Source organism: Emys orbicularis, chromosome 2, assembly GCF_028017835.1.
Source record: "Emys orbicularis isolate rEmyOrb1 chromosome 2, rEmyOrb1.hap1, whole genome shotgun sequence".
Lineage (NCBI taxonomy): Eukaryota > Metazoa > Chordata > Testudines > Emydidae > Emys > Emys orbicularis.
The window spans coordinates 146,995,178-147,013,327 of record NC_088684.1 but is presented as its reverse complement, the minus strand read 5'-3'; positions in this window follow the sequence as shown (position 1 = coordinate 147,013,327).

Sequence of the window (18,150 nt, the reverse complement as noted above, 5' to 3'; positions counted from 1 at the left end):
TCTTAAGAGATGATACAGCCTCTGACAAAGGCTTTAAAGACTTCCCAAAGTGTGGCAGCTGATGAAGCAGTGGAGGCATTTGTTTTTTGTTTTTGTTTTTAATTCTAATTCCTGATGGATAGAGTTAAAAAATGATGATGTATCAAAAAGGACATGTGTTTATCTCCGCATTTTAATTAGGGGTATATCCCCTGGGATCTAAAAGACACATGTAGAGGAGCAAGGTAAGATATAGCACTGGTACCAATATCACAATCAGTGCCAGAATTTATCAAGTCTTGTGACATTAAGAAATAGTATAACCTTGAACATGTTGAATGAACTTCAGAAAAGGAAAGGGGGGGGGGAATTCTGTAGTCTCTGGCTGTAGGATTTCCCAATCTTCACACATCATGTAAACCTAAACCAGGATTGTATGAATGATATACCTGACACATATTAGTGTTTCCATGTGGCAATGGAGAAGATTTATTAAGGACTGGGTCTAGAGTTTTGTTAAAATCTCCAGCTATAATAATAGGATGGAGGCCTATACCATTTATAATTATAATCACCCTGGTTTGGCCTGTAAAGATTGACAAGGACAATTATAGAATTGCCATTTTCAGCCTTTAGGACAGTAAATCTGCCTTCGCTGTCAGACTTTGTACTCAGAATATTAGCACTCAACTTTTTATGTATTAGTATAGCAATGCACCTCACTTTAGAATTAAAGCCACTAAAAACTGAAAGGCCTACTCAATATCTATTCACTTCATAAGCTTTAAGTTCTATCAGATGTGTCTCCTGAAGAATGGGAATGTCACCATTCACTTTTTAAAACATTGACTATATATATACATATATTGTTTAATAGGGTTATTAAAACCCTTTTATGCCAGGAGACACATTTAATTATTGGAGCCAACATTGTTAAAATGTACTGGATAAAATATAAAGTCGCTTTGTGAATAAATGAGACGTTGCAGATTTTCTTGTGCAGCATACAGTTCTTGCATATGTAAGCAGCAAATGTTATATAATCCAAGGGTAGGTGTCACTTCCTGATAAACACTATAAAGAAGTGGGAATAAATTCCCAGCGTGGGAGGGCAATTGGAAGGGGATAGGAAGGGGAACTGAATAAGGTTTTTTTGTTTTTTGTTTTTTAAAAGGGAAAAGATAGTGGAAAGAGAAATACGTAAGTACCATATAATCAAAGAATTCGTTAAACAGTCCAAAAATACACACTTGACACAGAGGGCGGTGGGAGGGAGGGTAGCTGGATCAAGTGAAACTTGGAGATCCGCACAGCCCTGGAGACTCAAAGATTACAACCCTAGTGATCACCTATTACCAATAGATGGTGATACTTTTGGACTAATGTATCAAGATTCTAACAGAGCAATGATAAAAAAATTACTAATCAATTGATTGATTTTACACTGGTACTTCTTTCTTGTGAGTCAAGGTAATAGGCAGTAAATTGATAATAACCCTTCAGCCCCAGTGAGAGTTAATTTTCTTTTTTCCCCTCTCTCATCCATCATAGAGATACAATATCAGATCTCAGAGAGCAATACGTAAATTCCATAACCTGGGTGGCACCTGACCAAAAGGACCAATAAGGGGAGAAGATACTTTCAAATCTGTGGGGGAAGGTTTTTTGTCTGTGTCTCCTGGAGTCAACAAGGAAACAGGGCAGGGAAAATACATCTCCCTAAGCCATATCTGAACTAAGCATCTAGTCTTGCAAAAATAGTAAGTAACAGCAAAGAAATGTGTTAGATTACCTTTTGTTTTAGCTTGTGAATTTTCCGTGTGCTAAGAGGGAGATTTATCCCTGTTTTTGTAACTTTAAAGTTTTGCCTAGAGGGGAAATCCTCTGTGTTTTTGAGTCTTCTGTTATTCTGTTATACCAGCCTGATTTTACAGAGGTGATTCTTTTACCTTTTCTTTAATTAAAATTCTTCTTTTAAGAACCTAATTGATTTTTCATTGTTCTTAAGATCTAAGGGTTTGGGTCTGTGTTCGCCTGTACCAATTGGTGAGGATATTATTCTCAAGCCTTCCCCAGGAAAGGGGGTGTAGGGCTTGGGAGAATATTTTGGGGGAATAGGACTCCAAGTGGTCCTTTCCCTGATTCTTTGTCTAAATCACTTGGTGGTGGCACCACACTGTTCAAGGCAAGGTGGAATTTGTGCCTTGGGAAAGTTTTTAACCTAAGCTGGTAAAAATAAGCTTAGGTGGTCTTTCATGTGGGTCTCCACATCTGTACCCCAGAGTTCAGAGTGGGGAAGGAACCCTGACAAGCTCCTTAAAGGTAAACTTCAGGAACTTCACAATGAATGTTCTAAGGCCGATCTCCTGGAGCTGGCTTGCAGGTAAGGGCCAAGAGTGACCAAAATCTAGCAGATCTAACAACTTAATTAGCAGTTTGAGAACAAATTCAGAAGGTTTACCTTTCTGTGTTCCCTCAGGGACACCCACAATCCTGATGTTACATCTCTGTGAGTGTCCTTCCAGACCAATTAGCTTTGTCTTAATAGTCTTGATATCATTAAAGTTCTCTATAACCTCTAATTTGTTCTCTTTGAGATCATCTTCCACTTCATAAACTCTGTGTCTCGCTTCACCCATCTGTCTGGATAGAGCTTGTAGTGCATTCTCAATCTCAGTCGTGGTGGTTGTTAGGTTGAAAGTGTAGATTTAACTTCAACACTACCGTTACCATGGTTCTTACTCTTGGTAAAACAGTGGCAGGAGATAAATCAATGGAGACATGGCTGGCTGCTCAATAGGTGGCTGGCACAAACAGTACAATACAAGAGTGCCTTCACTTAAATCTTCATTTTATTTTAGTCTCAAGCACTTACAAGTCCGCAACAGGTTAGTAAAACACCCTAAAAATCAATAATTACTGAAGTCTTCGAGTGGTACAACAACAACCATCTGATTGGACCATCTTTTAGCTGCCGCTGGGGACCTTAAACTGTGTCCCTGAAGTGTCTCTAAAGAGTCACTTTCTCTCCTTGGTTAGTGTAACAATAACATGTCAATAAAAATATTTGTTAAGCAAACAACTTCAAAGTTTAAGCAAGAGGTTTCCCCAAATCATTCATTAGACAGATGTGTTTTTGCAGAGTCCACATGTCTTGAGGGCCCTGATACACAAATCCTAAAGGGCAGATATAGGCCTGGTCTACACTACGAGTTTAGGTCGACTTTAGCCGTGTTAAATCGAATTAAGCCTGGACACGTTCACACGACGAAGCCCTTTCTTTCGACTTAAAGGGCCCTTTAAACTGGTTTCTTTACTCCACCTCCGACGAGGGGATTAGCGATAAAATCGGCCTTAGGGGGTCGGAATTGGGTTAGTGTGGACGGAATTTGACGTTATTGGCCTCCGGGAGCTATCCCACAGTGCTTCATTGTGACCGCTCTGGACAGCACTCTCAACTCAGATGCACTGGCCAGGTAGACAGGAAAAGCCCCGCGAATGTTTGAATTTCATTTCCTGTTTGCTGAGCGTGGAGAGCACAGGTGACCACGCAGAGCTCATCAGCACAGGTAACCGTGATGGAGTCCCAGGATCGCAAAAGAGCTCCAGCATGGACAGAACGGGAGGTACGGGATCTGCTCGCCATATGGGGAGATGAATCAGTGCTGGCCGAACTCCGAAGCAGTAAAAGAAATGGCAAAATATTAGAAAAGGTCTCCAAGGCCATGAAGGACAGAGGCCATAACAGGGACGCACAGCAGTGCCGCGTGAAAATTAAGGAGCTAAGGCAAGCCTAACACAAAGCCAGAGAAGCAAACGGAAGGTCCGGGGCTGAGCCGCAAACATGCCGCTTCTACGCGGAGCTGCATGCCATTCTAGGGGGTGCAGCCACCACTACCCCAACCGTGTGCTATGAGTCCCTCACTGGAGAAACACACAGGGAAGCGGGTTCAGGGTACGAGGAAGATGAGGATGAAGATAATGTAAATAGCTCACAGCAGCAAGGAAGTGGAGAAACCGGTTTCCCCAACAGCCAGGATATGTTTATCACCCTGGACCTGGAACCAGTAACCCCCGAACTCACCCAAGACCCTGTGGGCACACAGGGGACCTCTGGTGAGTGTACCTTTGTAAATATTACACATGGTTTAAAAGCAAGCGTGTTTAATGATTAATGATTAATTTGCCCTGGCAATCGCGGCCAGTACAGCTACTGGAAAAGTCTGTTAACGTGTATGGGGATGGAGCGGAAATCCTCCAGGGACATCTCCAGAAAGCTCTCCTTCATGTACTCCCAAAGCCTTTGCAAAAGGTTTCTGGGGAGGGCTGCCTTATCCCGTCCACCATGGTAGGACACTTTACCACGCCAGGCCAGTAGCACGTAGTCTGGAATCATTGCATAACAAAGCATGGCAGCGTATGGTCCCGGTGTTTGCTGGCATGCAGACAACATCCATTCCTTATCGCTCTTTGTTATCCTCAGGAGAGTGATATCATTCACGGTCACCTGGTTGAAATGGGGCAATTTTATTAAGGGGACATTCAGAGGTGCCCCTTCCTGCTCTGCTGAACAGAAATATTCCCCGCTGTTAGCCACGCGGTGGGGGGGAGGGGTGAAGTGATCATCCCAGAGAATTGGGTGTGTGGGGGAGGGGAATTAGTTGGGTTTGTGCTGCACATTAACCCTGAAACCGCAGCCCCTCCTTTTACATTGCAAACCCATTTTAAATGGCCAACCCAACGGGTGCTTGGTATGGTTAATGAGAGCAGTACTGTTTGAAACCATCCCCACATGTTAAGAAGGTTAAAAAAGCCAAAAGACTGTGTCTTACCATGGCTGCCTGCAAGCTGAAATCTGTGGCCTGGCACTGCGTGAGTGATCTCTCACACCAAACCGGCAGGCCCTCAATATAAGAGGAAAAATGCGACCTTGTAACGAAAGCACATGTGCTGTGTGATGTGAACAGCAAAATTTAACGTGAAAGAGTGTACCCATTGTTCTCTAAAATGTATCTTTTTTAACCACCTCTCCCTTCTCCTCCACCAGCTGCAAATCTTTCTCCTTCACAGAGGCTAGTGAATATTCGAAAGCGGAAGCGAAGGACGCGTGATGAAATGTTTACAGAACTACAGACTGCCTCCCACGCTGACAGAGCACAGCAGAATGCGTGGAGGCAGTCAATGACTGATTATAGAAAAGCCCAATATGAGCGAGAGGAGAGGTGGCGTGCTGAATCGCGGGCAGAAGAGCAGAGGTGGCGTGCTGAATCGCGGGCTGAAGAGGAGAGGTGGCGTCAGCTTGCACACAGAAGGCAAGAGTCGATGCTCCGGCTGCTGGAGCATCAAACTGATATGCTCCAGCGTATGGTTGAGCTGCAGGAAAGGCAGCAGGAGCACAGACCGCCGCTACAGCCCCTGTGTAACCAACAGCCCTCCTCCCCAAGTCCCATTGCCTCCTCACCCAGACGCCCAAGAACACGGTGGGGGGGCCTCCGGCCACCCAGTCACTCCACCCCAGATGATTTCCCGAGCAATAAGTGTTAAAGTTTTAAAGTTTTAAACTGCAGTGTGTCCTTTTCCTTCCCTCCTCCCCCACCCATCCCGGGCTACCTTTGCAATTATCCCCCTAGTTGTGTGATGAATTAATAAAGAATGCATGAATGTGAAGTAACAATGACTTTATTGCCTCTGCAAGTGGTGCTCGAAGGGGGGAGGGTAGGGGAGGGTGGGGTGGTTGGTTTACAGGGAAGTAGAGTTAACCGGGTGGGGGGGGAGGGGCGGAGGGTTCATCAAGGAGAAACAAACAGAAGTTTCACACCGTAGCCTGGCCAGTCACAAAACTCGTTTTCAAAGCTTCTCTGATGCGCACCGCGCCCTGCTGTGCTCCTCTAACCACCCTGGTGTCTGGCTGCGCGTAATCAGCGGCCAGGCGATTTGCCTCAACCTCCCACACCGCCATAAATGTCTCCCCCTTACTCTCACAGATATTGTGGAGCGCACAGCAAGCAGCAATAACAATGGGGATATTCTTTTCGCTAAGGTCTGAGCGAGTCAGTAAGCTGCGCCAGCGCGCTTTTAAACGCCCAAATGCACATTCCACCACCATTCGGCACTTGCTCAGCCTGTAGTTGAACAGGTCCTGACTCCTGTCCAGGCTGCCTGTTTACGGCTTCATGAGCCATGGCATTAAGGGGTAGGCTGGGTCCCCAAGGATCACGATAGGCATTTCAACATCCCCAACGGTTATTTTCTGGTCCGGGAAGAAAGTCCCTTCCTCCAGCTTTCGAAACAGAACAGAGTGCCTGAAGACGCGAGCATCATGTACCCTTCCCGGCCAGCCCACGTTGATGTTGGTGAAACGTCCCTTGTGATCCACCAGGGCTTGCAGCAGCATTGAGAAGTACCCCTTGCGGTTTATGTACTCGGTGGCTTGGTGCTCCGGTGCCAAGATAGGGATATGGGTTCCGTCTATCGCCCCACCACAGTTTGGGAATCCCATTGCAGCAAAGCCATCCACTATGGCCTGCACGTTTCCCAGAGTCACTACCCTTGATATCACCAGGTCTCTCATTGCCCTGGCAACTTGGATCACAGCAGCCCCCACAGTAGATTTGCCCACTCCAAATTGATTCCCGACTGACCGGTAGCTGTCTGGCGTTGCAAGCTTCCACAGGGCTATCGCCACTCGCTTCTCAACTGTGAGGGCTGCTCTCATCCTGGTATTCTGGCGCTTCAGGGCAGGGGAAAGCAAGTCACAAAGTTCCATGAAAGTGCCCTTACGCATGTGAAAGTTTTGCAGCCACTGGGAATCGTCCCACACCTGCAGCATGATGCGGTCCCACCAGTCTGTGCTTGTTTCCCGGGCCCAGAATCGGCGTTCCACGGCATGAACCTGCCCCAGTAACACCATGATTTCCACATTGCTGGGGCCTGTGCCTTGTGAGAGGTCTATGTCCATGTCCATTTCCTCATCACTCTCGTCGCCACGCTGCAATCGCCTCCTCCTCGCCTGGTCCTGGTTTTGCTTTGGCATGTCCTGGCTCTGCATATACTCCAGGACAATGCGCGTGGTGTTCATAGTGCTCATAATTGCCGCGGTGATCTGAGCGGGCTCCATGATCCCAGTGCTAGCTATGGCGTCTGGTCTGAAAAAAGGCGCGAAACTAGTATCTGACGGACCAGGGGAAGGAGAGAGGGAGGGAGGGAGGGAGGGGCGAGTGACGACATGGCGTACAGGTACAGGGAATTAAAATCAAGAAAGGTGGCTTTGCATCAGGGAGAAACACAAACAACTGTCACACAGAATGCCCCCCCCCCCAGAGATTTAACTCAAAAGCCTGGGTTTAGCAGGCCATTGATTTGACGGAGGGAGGGGGGAAGGAAATGAATACAGAACAAATCTATTTTTTACATCTTAAGACGACGGTGCAGCATGACTGATAGCCCTCGGCATTTTCTGGGTGCTTGGCAGCAAATACTGGGCGCTTGGCAGTTAGCCTTCAGGCCTATTGCACGATCTGCTGCTCAGGGAAGACTCAGCTAACGTGCGATGAGCCAACAGGGCGCGTGGCAGAAAATGGCATACTACGACTGATAACCATCATCATCAAGACAGTTCCATAGGACTGAGCATGTCTGCCCAGGTGCCCATGATTGACAGCCACTGCTGTACGACGAGGACGGTTACCAGTCGTAATAAACCATCTACTGCCAAAAGGCAAGGGGCTGGTGCAATGCAGCCCCACGGCTGCCAGCCCCACGGCTGCCGGCACCCAGATCGCCAATGAAGACTACCAGTCATGCTGCACCGTCTACCGCCAAAAGGCAGTTAGCTGCTGCTGCTGTGTAGCAATGCAGTCCCACGTCTGCCGGCACCCAGATGACATATGGTGACGGTGAGCTGAGCTGAGCGGGCTCCATGCTTGCCGTGGTATGTTGTCTGCACAGGTAACCCAGGTAAAAAGGCGCGAATCTATTGTCTGCCGTTGCTCTGACGGAGGGGGAGGGGCCTGACGACATGTACCCAGAACCCCCCGCGACACTGTTTTGCATCATTCGGGCATTGGAATCTCAACCCAGAATTCCAATGGGCGGCGGAGACTGCGGGAACTGTGGGATAGCTACCCATAGTGCAATGCTCCGGAAGTTGACGCTAGCCTCGGTACTGTGGACGCGGTCCGCCGACTAGAGCACTTAGAGCATTTTATGTGGGGACACACACAATCGGCTGTATACAACCGATTTCTATAAAACCGGCTTCTATTAATTCGATCTAATTTCGTAGTGTAGACATACCCATATTTAGATAAACTTCCTGGTTTTTTTCCAAAAGACGTACCTATGCAATTTCGACAGATCTTATCAGGAAGGACAGAGGGTCAGGCTCTCCCTTCGATCCCCTCCCCTCCTGGCTTCTTGCTTCGATATGTTAAGGCCGTTCTAGAGACCTGCTAAGACTTACTGATTTAGCTGCTTTGGGCAATAAGCATGATAATCGATATTGCAGTTATTGGAACTGGTCCAGGTTTCTTGTTGGTCCTCCAAGATCTCCCTAGTCTAGGGTGACCAGATAGCAACTGTGAAAAAACGGAACAGGGGGTGGGGGGTAATAGACGCTTATATAAGAAAAAGCCCCAAAAAACAGGACTGTCCCTTTAAAAATGGGACATCTAGTCACCCTACCCTATACAGTATCTGTGGCCACCTGTTGTAGTACAACCACCAGCTGTGTTCCATCAGGCTCAGGCATCATTTTGTTTGTGGAAGGTGGGGAGGCAGGTCTCCTCTGTTTTTGTTCAGTACTTTCAGATTCAGAGAAGAAGATGTAGAGCTAGACGGCTTCTTGGGGGTTTCAGCGGTTGGACACAATATTTCTCGGCACTGGATGGTGGAATTTAGGGGACGATGTTTGGGGATTCCCCGTGGGCCACTTCAGAGCTCAGCAATATGCATCTACCTCAGACACACAGCACTCTGGTGTCCCTCTTATATACTTTAAAGATAGTGTCCAAATAACTAATGGTATCAAGTAATCCTCTCAAAACATGAGCCACACTAGCTTTAACTTACTTCCATTAACAAAATAAAGGTAGGGATGCAAATAAAAATGGTGTAGAATAGGCAAAGAAAAGGGATTTTTTTTTTCATTTCATGAAGAAGAATGGTATGCAATATTCAAATAGCACAAAACAGAAAACAATTTGGATGGAAATGGAAGAATCTTGTGAAGGTGGTGGTTTTTACAAAACTCTTGGGTGCTTGGGATTTATGAAATGTGTTCACATTTGACAATCTTTTTTACTTGTACTTTGAACTGTGCGGGTTTCAATGGTGATTCAATTTAAAAGAAACAAAACTTTTATTAATAGCTTAAAGGTACTCTCCCATTTACTATATATATTAGTAAAGTGTTCATATGATGTTCCAGTGTTCTAGGAATTTCATTCATGATACCTGGATAGTTTTCAAACAGCATTGTCTTCCACACAAAATTAAATTTAATCAAAACCCCAATTTTCCAGTGAAAGTGTCTGCTTTTGATGGAAAATCTTCAACTTTTCATAACAAACTAAAACATCTGAACATTTAAAAAAATCTTGGATTTTGGGTGAAAACCGAAAACTTTTGGCTGAAAAAAAAAAAAAGTTTGGAAATGTCATGAGGGTGACTCATGGATAAAGTATTAATAGTACATCATGTCCCATTCTCCTCTATTTGCTGGGCCTCCTAGCTGGACTACATATGTCATGATGCACCATGGCTATAGGACTCCCATGATGTCTCTGCAAGAGGGAAGACCATAGTGCATCATGTGAGATGTAGTCTGGTGAAGGAGCATTGAAGATAATAGAGAAATAAGATACTCAACCTACAACTACCAAAAGGCATTTCTAAATTGAAAGTTTGCAGTTTTCAGACAAAAAAAATCAGTTTTATTTATTTTATTTTTTTTGCAAAAAGTATTTTATTCTATGGGAATTCCCTCCCCAATTTTATGTCGAGCTCTACACCTAAAATGTTGTGTGTGTGTGTTGGTTTTTTTCATTTTCAGGAATCAAAATGTGTAGGATATAATAAAATGCTTGTGCACGATGCATTGCCATACTGAGTAGAATTCACTCTGTTTATCAGGACCAAAGAAGTCAGTGGAATGAGTGTTAAATGTGATGAATAGTGTTTGGAGTGAAGAGAAAAGTCAAAAAGCTGTTCTTTTGCTTATTCAGATGCCTGTTCCTGAGGGGGGGAAAAATCCTCCAATCCCAGAAATATATATGTGTTGCTGTTGTGTCAGAAGCTGGGAGGAGTAAAACAAGCAACCATTTTTTCAATGTACCATTTTCTTTTGTATGAGTATTTTGTGGCCCCAAAATGCCCTAAAAGTATTGTAGTTTTTTAATTTTAAAATATGGTCACTGTATATATTAGAGATAGAGGAACCTCTGTCTGTAAGCACCCTACAAGTGGGTGTGTATGTATTGTTCATTAGAATTATTCTCTCTCTTCCTCTCCTTGTGTTCTCAGGCTCTATGCATGTGCTTTTCACGCAACTTGATTTTTCACCTTATTTTACTTTCTTTTTCTTTTCATCCTCTCCAAAGCAGAATGCAAATACAGCAAGGTTCAAGTCAAACTTCCAGACCCAGGATGTTCGAATGGGTTTGAAATGAGGCAAAATGAGTGTCCCCATCTCTGACTTCCAGTTTATAAGAAAAAGCATGATGAACAGCTGGAAAAAATCCAACAGCCAAACAGTTTTCAAAGTGATATTTTGTATCGAAAAGGATGGTACAGAATTGACAATTAGCAACTCTTGTTTATTTGGCAAGTTTAATTCTATGTTGGTGCATATGGAAGAAAAAGGCTATAACAGGAACTATGTACTTAACAACAGTTTAGGAGACGCATAAGTTATTTTCATAGATCTGAAAAAGCAGGTTTTATGGTTCGAATGTCTGGATTAAATAGCTTAACATTTTAATAGTAATTTGAGAAAAAAAAACAGAGGAATTTGCAAAACTGTAAAAGAAGCTAATGAGAAGACAGAATTACAAAATATAATTCACACCATCTGGGACGCCTACACAGCATTGTCTGCTAGATTCAAATTGATTATGTTTGTGAAAGCTGCTGAATTGGCAGCACTGGGTAATATATAGTCACTATCCATCCTGAGGTCCTCAGTGTATCCAAAGGAGAGTGATAGTGTGGTCTAGAGCAATGCGGCCTCTGTGTTGAGCCAACAGTATGCCTCAATCCTATCCTACAGTGATCAACTGTAAGGTGAGAAGGATAGTCCAATCTTCCGTCTCTCTGCCACCATCATTGTGGTGGTGCTTTCCAGGGTGTGGACCCTCGTTATTTTCTTAGACATATTGTCTTCACCAAAACTACTCATTTCATTTTACCTGTGTTTGATGATCATTGAACATTCTGAAAAAAAGGTAACTTTTTGTGGCATTAGAACATTTAGATTGTGTTTTATATGGCATTTATGAAAGCAAAATAAAAACGTTTTAAACAATTGTAACTCATCCTTTGTCAATGCTCTTGAGTTACAAGTCTTTCTTTTAGATCATATCCCATCACACATAAGGTCAATGCTGCTGGAAAATCATTTCACTATGAGTGGCTATTGTTCCAGACATGGTCTAAATCCACAGAGTACTGAAACACATACATTGTTGTAACCACCCACTCCCCCACAACCAAAGAAATTCAAATTTAGATCAGCTGCAAAAAATCAAAATGTGCAAAGTGATATGGCATCTAGTGCTAAGAGAACCTCAAAAGGTTCAAAGAGCAGGTAAAATTTGGATATTATTTTTGTCTGGAAATAATCCAAGAACAGATTTATTTATTTTTTGTCATACAGATATTTCAGCACTTCATGTGCCATGTGAAAATGAATAAGTGTACCAAAATGAAAGAAAAAATGGTACCAAATCAAATATTTCAGACTCGCAATATTTAGTTTAGGTTTTCATGTAAAAATGGGGGAAAGGTGCATTGCTGAATGTGTTGTAGTTCACATGTAGGTAGATATTATAACAATAGGTGCTACCAAAAGAGAAAGTAAATATATGTCCCTAGTGCATTAAAGTCTTTAACCTGAAAATCCTTGTATGACATATTTATTGTAGTTACAATTATTTTATTTATTACTATAGTTCCTAGCAGCTCCGGTCATGGACCAGAACCCCATTGTGCTAGGTACTGCATAAACTGAACAAAAAGCCAATCCCTGCCCCAGAGATAAAGGAATCCTAGTTTGTGCCCTAATGTAAGGGCAAGAGGCTACATGTCAATAAAAGCAATATGTATAATCCTCTACATTGAACAGAAGTAAATCTTAACCCCCTTCTCCATCTTCTGCCTTCCTCACAAGGCAAAAAAGAGGCATGGGAGGTGAGTTGAGAATGAACATAATATATGGGCCTAAGTTTGATTCCCTTCAGAATGTTTTCTGTTTATCATGGCCCCATCACTGTACTATCTCAGCTCCCCCAGGTCTTTAAAAATAATGATAAGAAATGAGGTGCTGAGCTATGTGCTCCTGTCTTTTGGGTTTCACTTCTGTTACGGGGCACAGGACCATTGAAAGCTATGCAGTGGAGCTTTCTTAATGCAGCATCAGGTTTCCCTGCACTCCCTTACTCTGCACCCACAGGGTAAGATCAAGCTCTCCATTATCTCTTAGTTCCCTATAATTTCCTTGTTCTTTGTCAGAACCTCAGCAGTTGAAGTTCTTTGTTTAAAAATGAACAAATAAATTGTCGACACTGTCTTAATTGTAATAAGATCCAGTCTTTGCTCGATCCTAAATTAAGTCGATGAGAACTAGAGACAGCTGCTTGTCCACTAAATTGAAACTTCTGTATGATTTTGAAATTATAGGGTTTTTTTTAAAATGACATGAGTGTAAATCTAATTGTAGTTATGCATGATTTTCAAATAATATATTTATTTGGTGTGTGGCTACGCAGCCGAGCTGCCACCAGAGACCCTTATTCTGCAGAATGTACATCATTCTAATGCAAGTGCTATAAAAGGAGGATGCATCAAAACTGCATATCAGAGTGTGCATAGACAAAAGTTATGAGTTGATTTCCAGTTTGAAGATTTAGAGATTTGGCCAGTACCAGTCACAATGGTTTGCTCGCCACTTGTTTCCAATTTTCCAGTCCCCATAATGAAGAGGAGATAGAAGATTGGAGGAGACACTGACAGTGGTATTGAAAGATAAATGATTGAGAGAAGTGATGACGGTCCTCAAGAGTCATGCTGAGTTAACAGCTCACTCTTACCTCAACCTGCAGTTTCTTTGCCTCCTTTCATTCCCTCCTCAATCCAGACATGAATTTAGCTGTCAGAACCCCCTGAAGGTTCCATAAACTGTGGGTGAGCACTCATGTTAAAGTCATTTCTTTTAAACTTTCCAGACAGCTATGATAAGGATTCCTACTATAAAAACAATGCGGAGGAAAATTGGAAATGTGTTGGTGACTCTTTCATACTGGGGTCAGTCAGCAGCAGCAATTCCATGAAATCTGCTAATGACTCACTATGGGGGAAAGAGAAAATGTTATTGCCTGCAAACTGTGTTACCATAAACCAATACAGAAAAACTTTTTAAACAGAAAGATTTTGATGGAAACCTACTGAATTTCACAGTTTCATGGTAGTAAGTTTTAAGCTTTCAAAAACAGCTTCTCTGATATATACTGTCTGTGTTTCCATGTGTATAAGCTTGAGCTACTAATTAATATGTGACTGATGCAGCATTCTGATGTCCCAGGAGGAACACTGGTTGCCAAACATTAAAGGAAAAACACCCCACATACTATACCCACCATTCCTTGGTTCTCTAACAGTCACTTGCATTCCCCTTTCTCTTCTCCCCCTGAAATCACATTGTTCACCTGTAACTCATTCTTTTTCCCTGAGCCATGTTCTTGTCCACTGGTCACTTAGGCTCCCCTGTCTGTGGTTTTCTTCTCTGTCTTTCTAAGTCATTGTACTCCTTTCATAGAATATCAGGGTTGGATGGGACCTCAGGAGACCATCTAGTCTAACCCCCTGCTCAAAGCAGGACCAATCTCAAGACAGATTTTTACCCCAGTTCCCTAAATGGCCCCCTCAAGGATTGAACTCACAACCCTGGGTTTAGCAGGCTAATGCTCAAGCCACTGAGCTATCCCTCCCTCCCACTCATGGGCCACTTCCCTGCACTATCTTCCACCGGCTCCAATTTCCATGTCAGCTCTTTAGGCAGCTTAGAATAGGTTCCTTTTTAACAGTTGCCCCAGTTCAGTATGGGTTCCCAGCCATAGACTTTCCAGCTGGCACACTCTCTACCTGTCTAACACTCCAAGTCAGCTCTCATCCTAGCTGTCACCCAGCTCAAGAGAAGGGGGCACCTTCTGCATAACTCTTATGTTAAGGAGAGCTCCTCAGAGCTGATATAGTCAGTATGTCAGGCTGGCAGAAATTGCCAGAAGCACATAGGCCCAGATCCTCAAATGTATTTAGGCACATAAGTCCCATTGATTTCAATGGGAGTTAAGCACTTACATTTGAGGATCTGGGTTGCACCGACTACAGTGTCCCAAAATAAGGACTGGGATGGATCTTTGGTCTTTATACCATTTTACATTATACATAGCATTTGTATGGTTTTCCCAGTGTTCTTCTTACAGCCTTTGCATCTCTAACATTTTTTCAGTGAAATTCAGAGCCTGAATGTAAAGGACCAGCAGTGGGTGTCCAACACACTAGCTATACACTGTAGCTCTGTGAAAAGATGTCCATTGAAAAGATCAGAAATAGAAGTTAAAATTTGCTTCTCCGTGGTCTTAATCTAGCACTTCAGTGCTGATGAGACTAAGAGAGCCCTGCCAGCTAACAGGAGGACAGATATAAAATTATCTCCTGAGCTTATTTTACAAGTTATCTCCTCAAAGGGCTGGAGAATTTGCATGACATATGTCTGTTCAATTTCTGTCTGTGCCCGAGTCAGCACCTTGGTTTTAGGTTCTTTGGAATGGAAACCAATCAGAGCCCACTTCTTCCCTATCAGCTATCATTTATTTTAATTATGTCAGTAGCTCCATAACTTTTCATTTTGCTTTACAGAGATTTTTAAAAGACATGCTTCCCTGCCCAAGCAGTGTACATCAGAGACAGGTAGATGAAGAAGATAAAAAAGGAAGGTGTAGTCAGAGAAGGAATGTGGGTTAAAACAAATAAAGGTATGAGTCATATTATATTCGGAGTGAAGTGTATGTCTGATTTTAATAAAATGGCACTGAGATAGGGCAAAGAGGGAACAGCAGTTAACACCGAAGTTGGCAATGATAAGTAAGATATGAATTTTGAGAAGTGCTCTGAAGGAAGAGAGATGTCATTCCAGGTGTGGAAAAGGGCATGGCGATGACAGTTGATGGAGAAGACAAAGGGAGGGACTAAGTGGGAAGGGTGGAGAAAGTTCAAGGGCTGAAAAAGGAGTGTTGGAATGCAATAGAGGAAGGGTCAGAGCCTTAACAGAGAGGACAAGGGATTTAAACTTTATGCAGAAAGTGCCAAGGAGTTAGAGAAGAGCAATACAAGGATGGTGTGGTCAAAATGGCAATGGAGGGAGATTATGTCATTTATGACTAGGTAGAGGCTAGAGGGGTGTAGGTCACAGCATCCCAATAGAGGGAGCCATTATATGAACCATGCTTTGGGGACAGAGATGGAAAGGAAGGGGAGGAATTATAGATTGTGAAGCAACATGATTTGGCAAGAGCTGGGGTGTTGGAGAGAAAGCAAAGCAGGAGTTAACGGTATCTCCAAAAGTTTGAGCTTCAGTGATAAGGACAGTAGAGTGGTTAATGGTGAAAGAGATGGGGCAGGGGAGAAGAGTTAGGAGAAAAGATGAGAAATTCAGGTTTTGCAATGTTTATTTTGATTAAGTGATAGGAATATCCAAGAAGACTGGACAGAGAGAGATGAAGACAAATGCAAGCTTGGACAGAGATCAAGGGTGGTTGGTGGATTTGAGGCCCTACTAGGTATGTGGTGAAAGAAAAAATATGGGAGCAGATGAGGTCACCTAGAAAGGGGAAAGGATGAAGAAAGTCCACCAAAGACAATGCTGGAGTAACAGAGTCATAGATATTCACATAAGAAGAGGGTCACAAGGAGAAGAGGGTGCTCAGCATTGTCAAATCATGAAGCAGGTCCTCCAGGGATCCATTTTGAAGCACTTGGAGTAGAGGAAGGTGATCACGAACAGTCAACATGGATTCACCAAGGGCAAGTTATGCCTGACCAACCTGATTGCCTTCTATGATGAGATAACTTGCTCTGTGGATATGGGGAAAGAGGTGGATGTGTTATACCTTGACTTTAGCAAAGCTTTTGATATGGTCTCCCACAGTATTCTTGCCAGCAATTTAAAAAGGTCTGGATTAGATGAATGGACTATAAGGTGGATAGAAAACTGGCCAGATCATTGGGCTCAATGGTTAGTGATCAATGGCTGAAGGTCTAGTTGGCAGCCGGTATCAAGTTGAGTGCCCCAGGGGTCGGTCCTGGGGCCGGTTTTGTTCAACATCTTCATTAATGATCTGGAGGATGGGATGAATGACACTCTCAGAAAGTTTGCAGATGATACTAAACTGGGGGGAGAGGTAGATAAGCTGGAGGGTAGGGATAAGGTCCAGAATGACCGAGGCAAATTGGAAGATTGGGCCAAAAGAAATCTGATGAGGTTCAACAAGGACAAGTGCTGAGTCCTGCACTTAAGACGGAAGAATCCCATGCACTGGTACAGGCTGGGGACCGACTGGCTAAGTGGCAGTTCTGCAGAAAAGGACTTGGGGATTACAGTGGACGAGAAGTTGGATATTGACCCTGCCAGCAGGTAGGGGATCTTGGGGGACAACTACTGCACTGGTGGGGTGCAAAATAAACTTTATTAAGAAAATGTAAAAACAGGGAAAATTCAATAGTGAGGGGTATGGGGTTTGTTAAGGTAGACAATTGGGGAGGGGTTTCTTTTAGTAAATAGGATAGGGGGTTTCAATAGTGGGGTACAATACAGTTGGATACAATACAGTTGGTAACCAATTAACACTGAAGTATAAATGTAACAGGTAGCTAACAGTTTCTATGTAAAGGGTGTGTCACAGCAGCATATAACCAACTAACAGTTATGGGTAAAATGTGTTAAATAACCAACAACTCTAGGTAAAAATATGTCACAGTGGTGTAAATGTAAAATGTGAGGTGTGTTAGAAAGGAAAAGGGTAACCAATGGGGGTTTATGCTAGACTTTAGTAATACAATTGAGGCTTGGCAGCAGTTGAAGTGGGGTGAGCACGTGGGGGAAGGGATTAAAAGAGAGAGGGAGAGAGAAAGGCAGTGGTAGAGGAATGAGGTTGGGGGATGGGGGAAGAGGAGCACGTGGTGGAGCAGAGACCAAAGGCAGAGGCGCTGCGGAGGGAGATTTAAACTCAGGGAGACACAGAGAGCAGACAGGCTACAAGTTTAAACAGCAGAGAGACTGCAACGAGTGACTGGGGAGCTCGGGGGGAGACACGGGCAAGCTCGCGGCGGGGGGGGGATAGCGGGAAGACAGACTTAACCACAATTATAGAGAACACAGCAAAATCTTATCTATGATCTAACTTAACCAAGACTACACAAATTAGCAAGTAACAGAACACATTGCAACAATTTTTTAAACCTAACTTACAGAGCACAATACAAACAATTCTTTAAACCTAACATAACCACAGCTATGCAAAATGAAATTACAACTTATCTGGACTAAGAACCTGATTCTAATAGGTGCACCTTACACTCCCTGCCACTTCTTTGATCGGGAGGGGGAGCAGTTCCAGAGGGCAGAGTGGTGTGTGCCCAGGGTACAACCCGGGGGGGGGGGTTAACTAGTGGTGGCCGCAGCAGTGGGGTGGCTGCAAGCCGGCAGCCCAGGATACAGTCCAGGAAGGCACAGCCTAGCAGCGGCACAGGCTTATTTCTAGCAGCAAAGGCTCTGCGGAGCCAGAAACAGATTACAGATACAGACCAAGGAGTTAGCTTGAGTCTGTCTGCTGGTGAAACAAGGCCAGCAGCTAGGACAGGGGGAGTTTGCAAGAGGGAGTTCTTACCATTCCCCAGGAC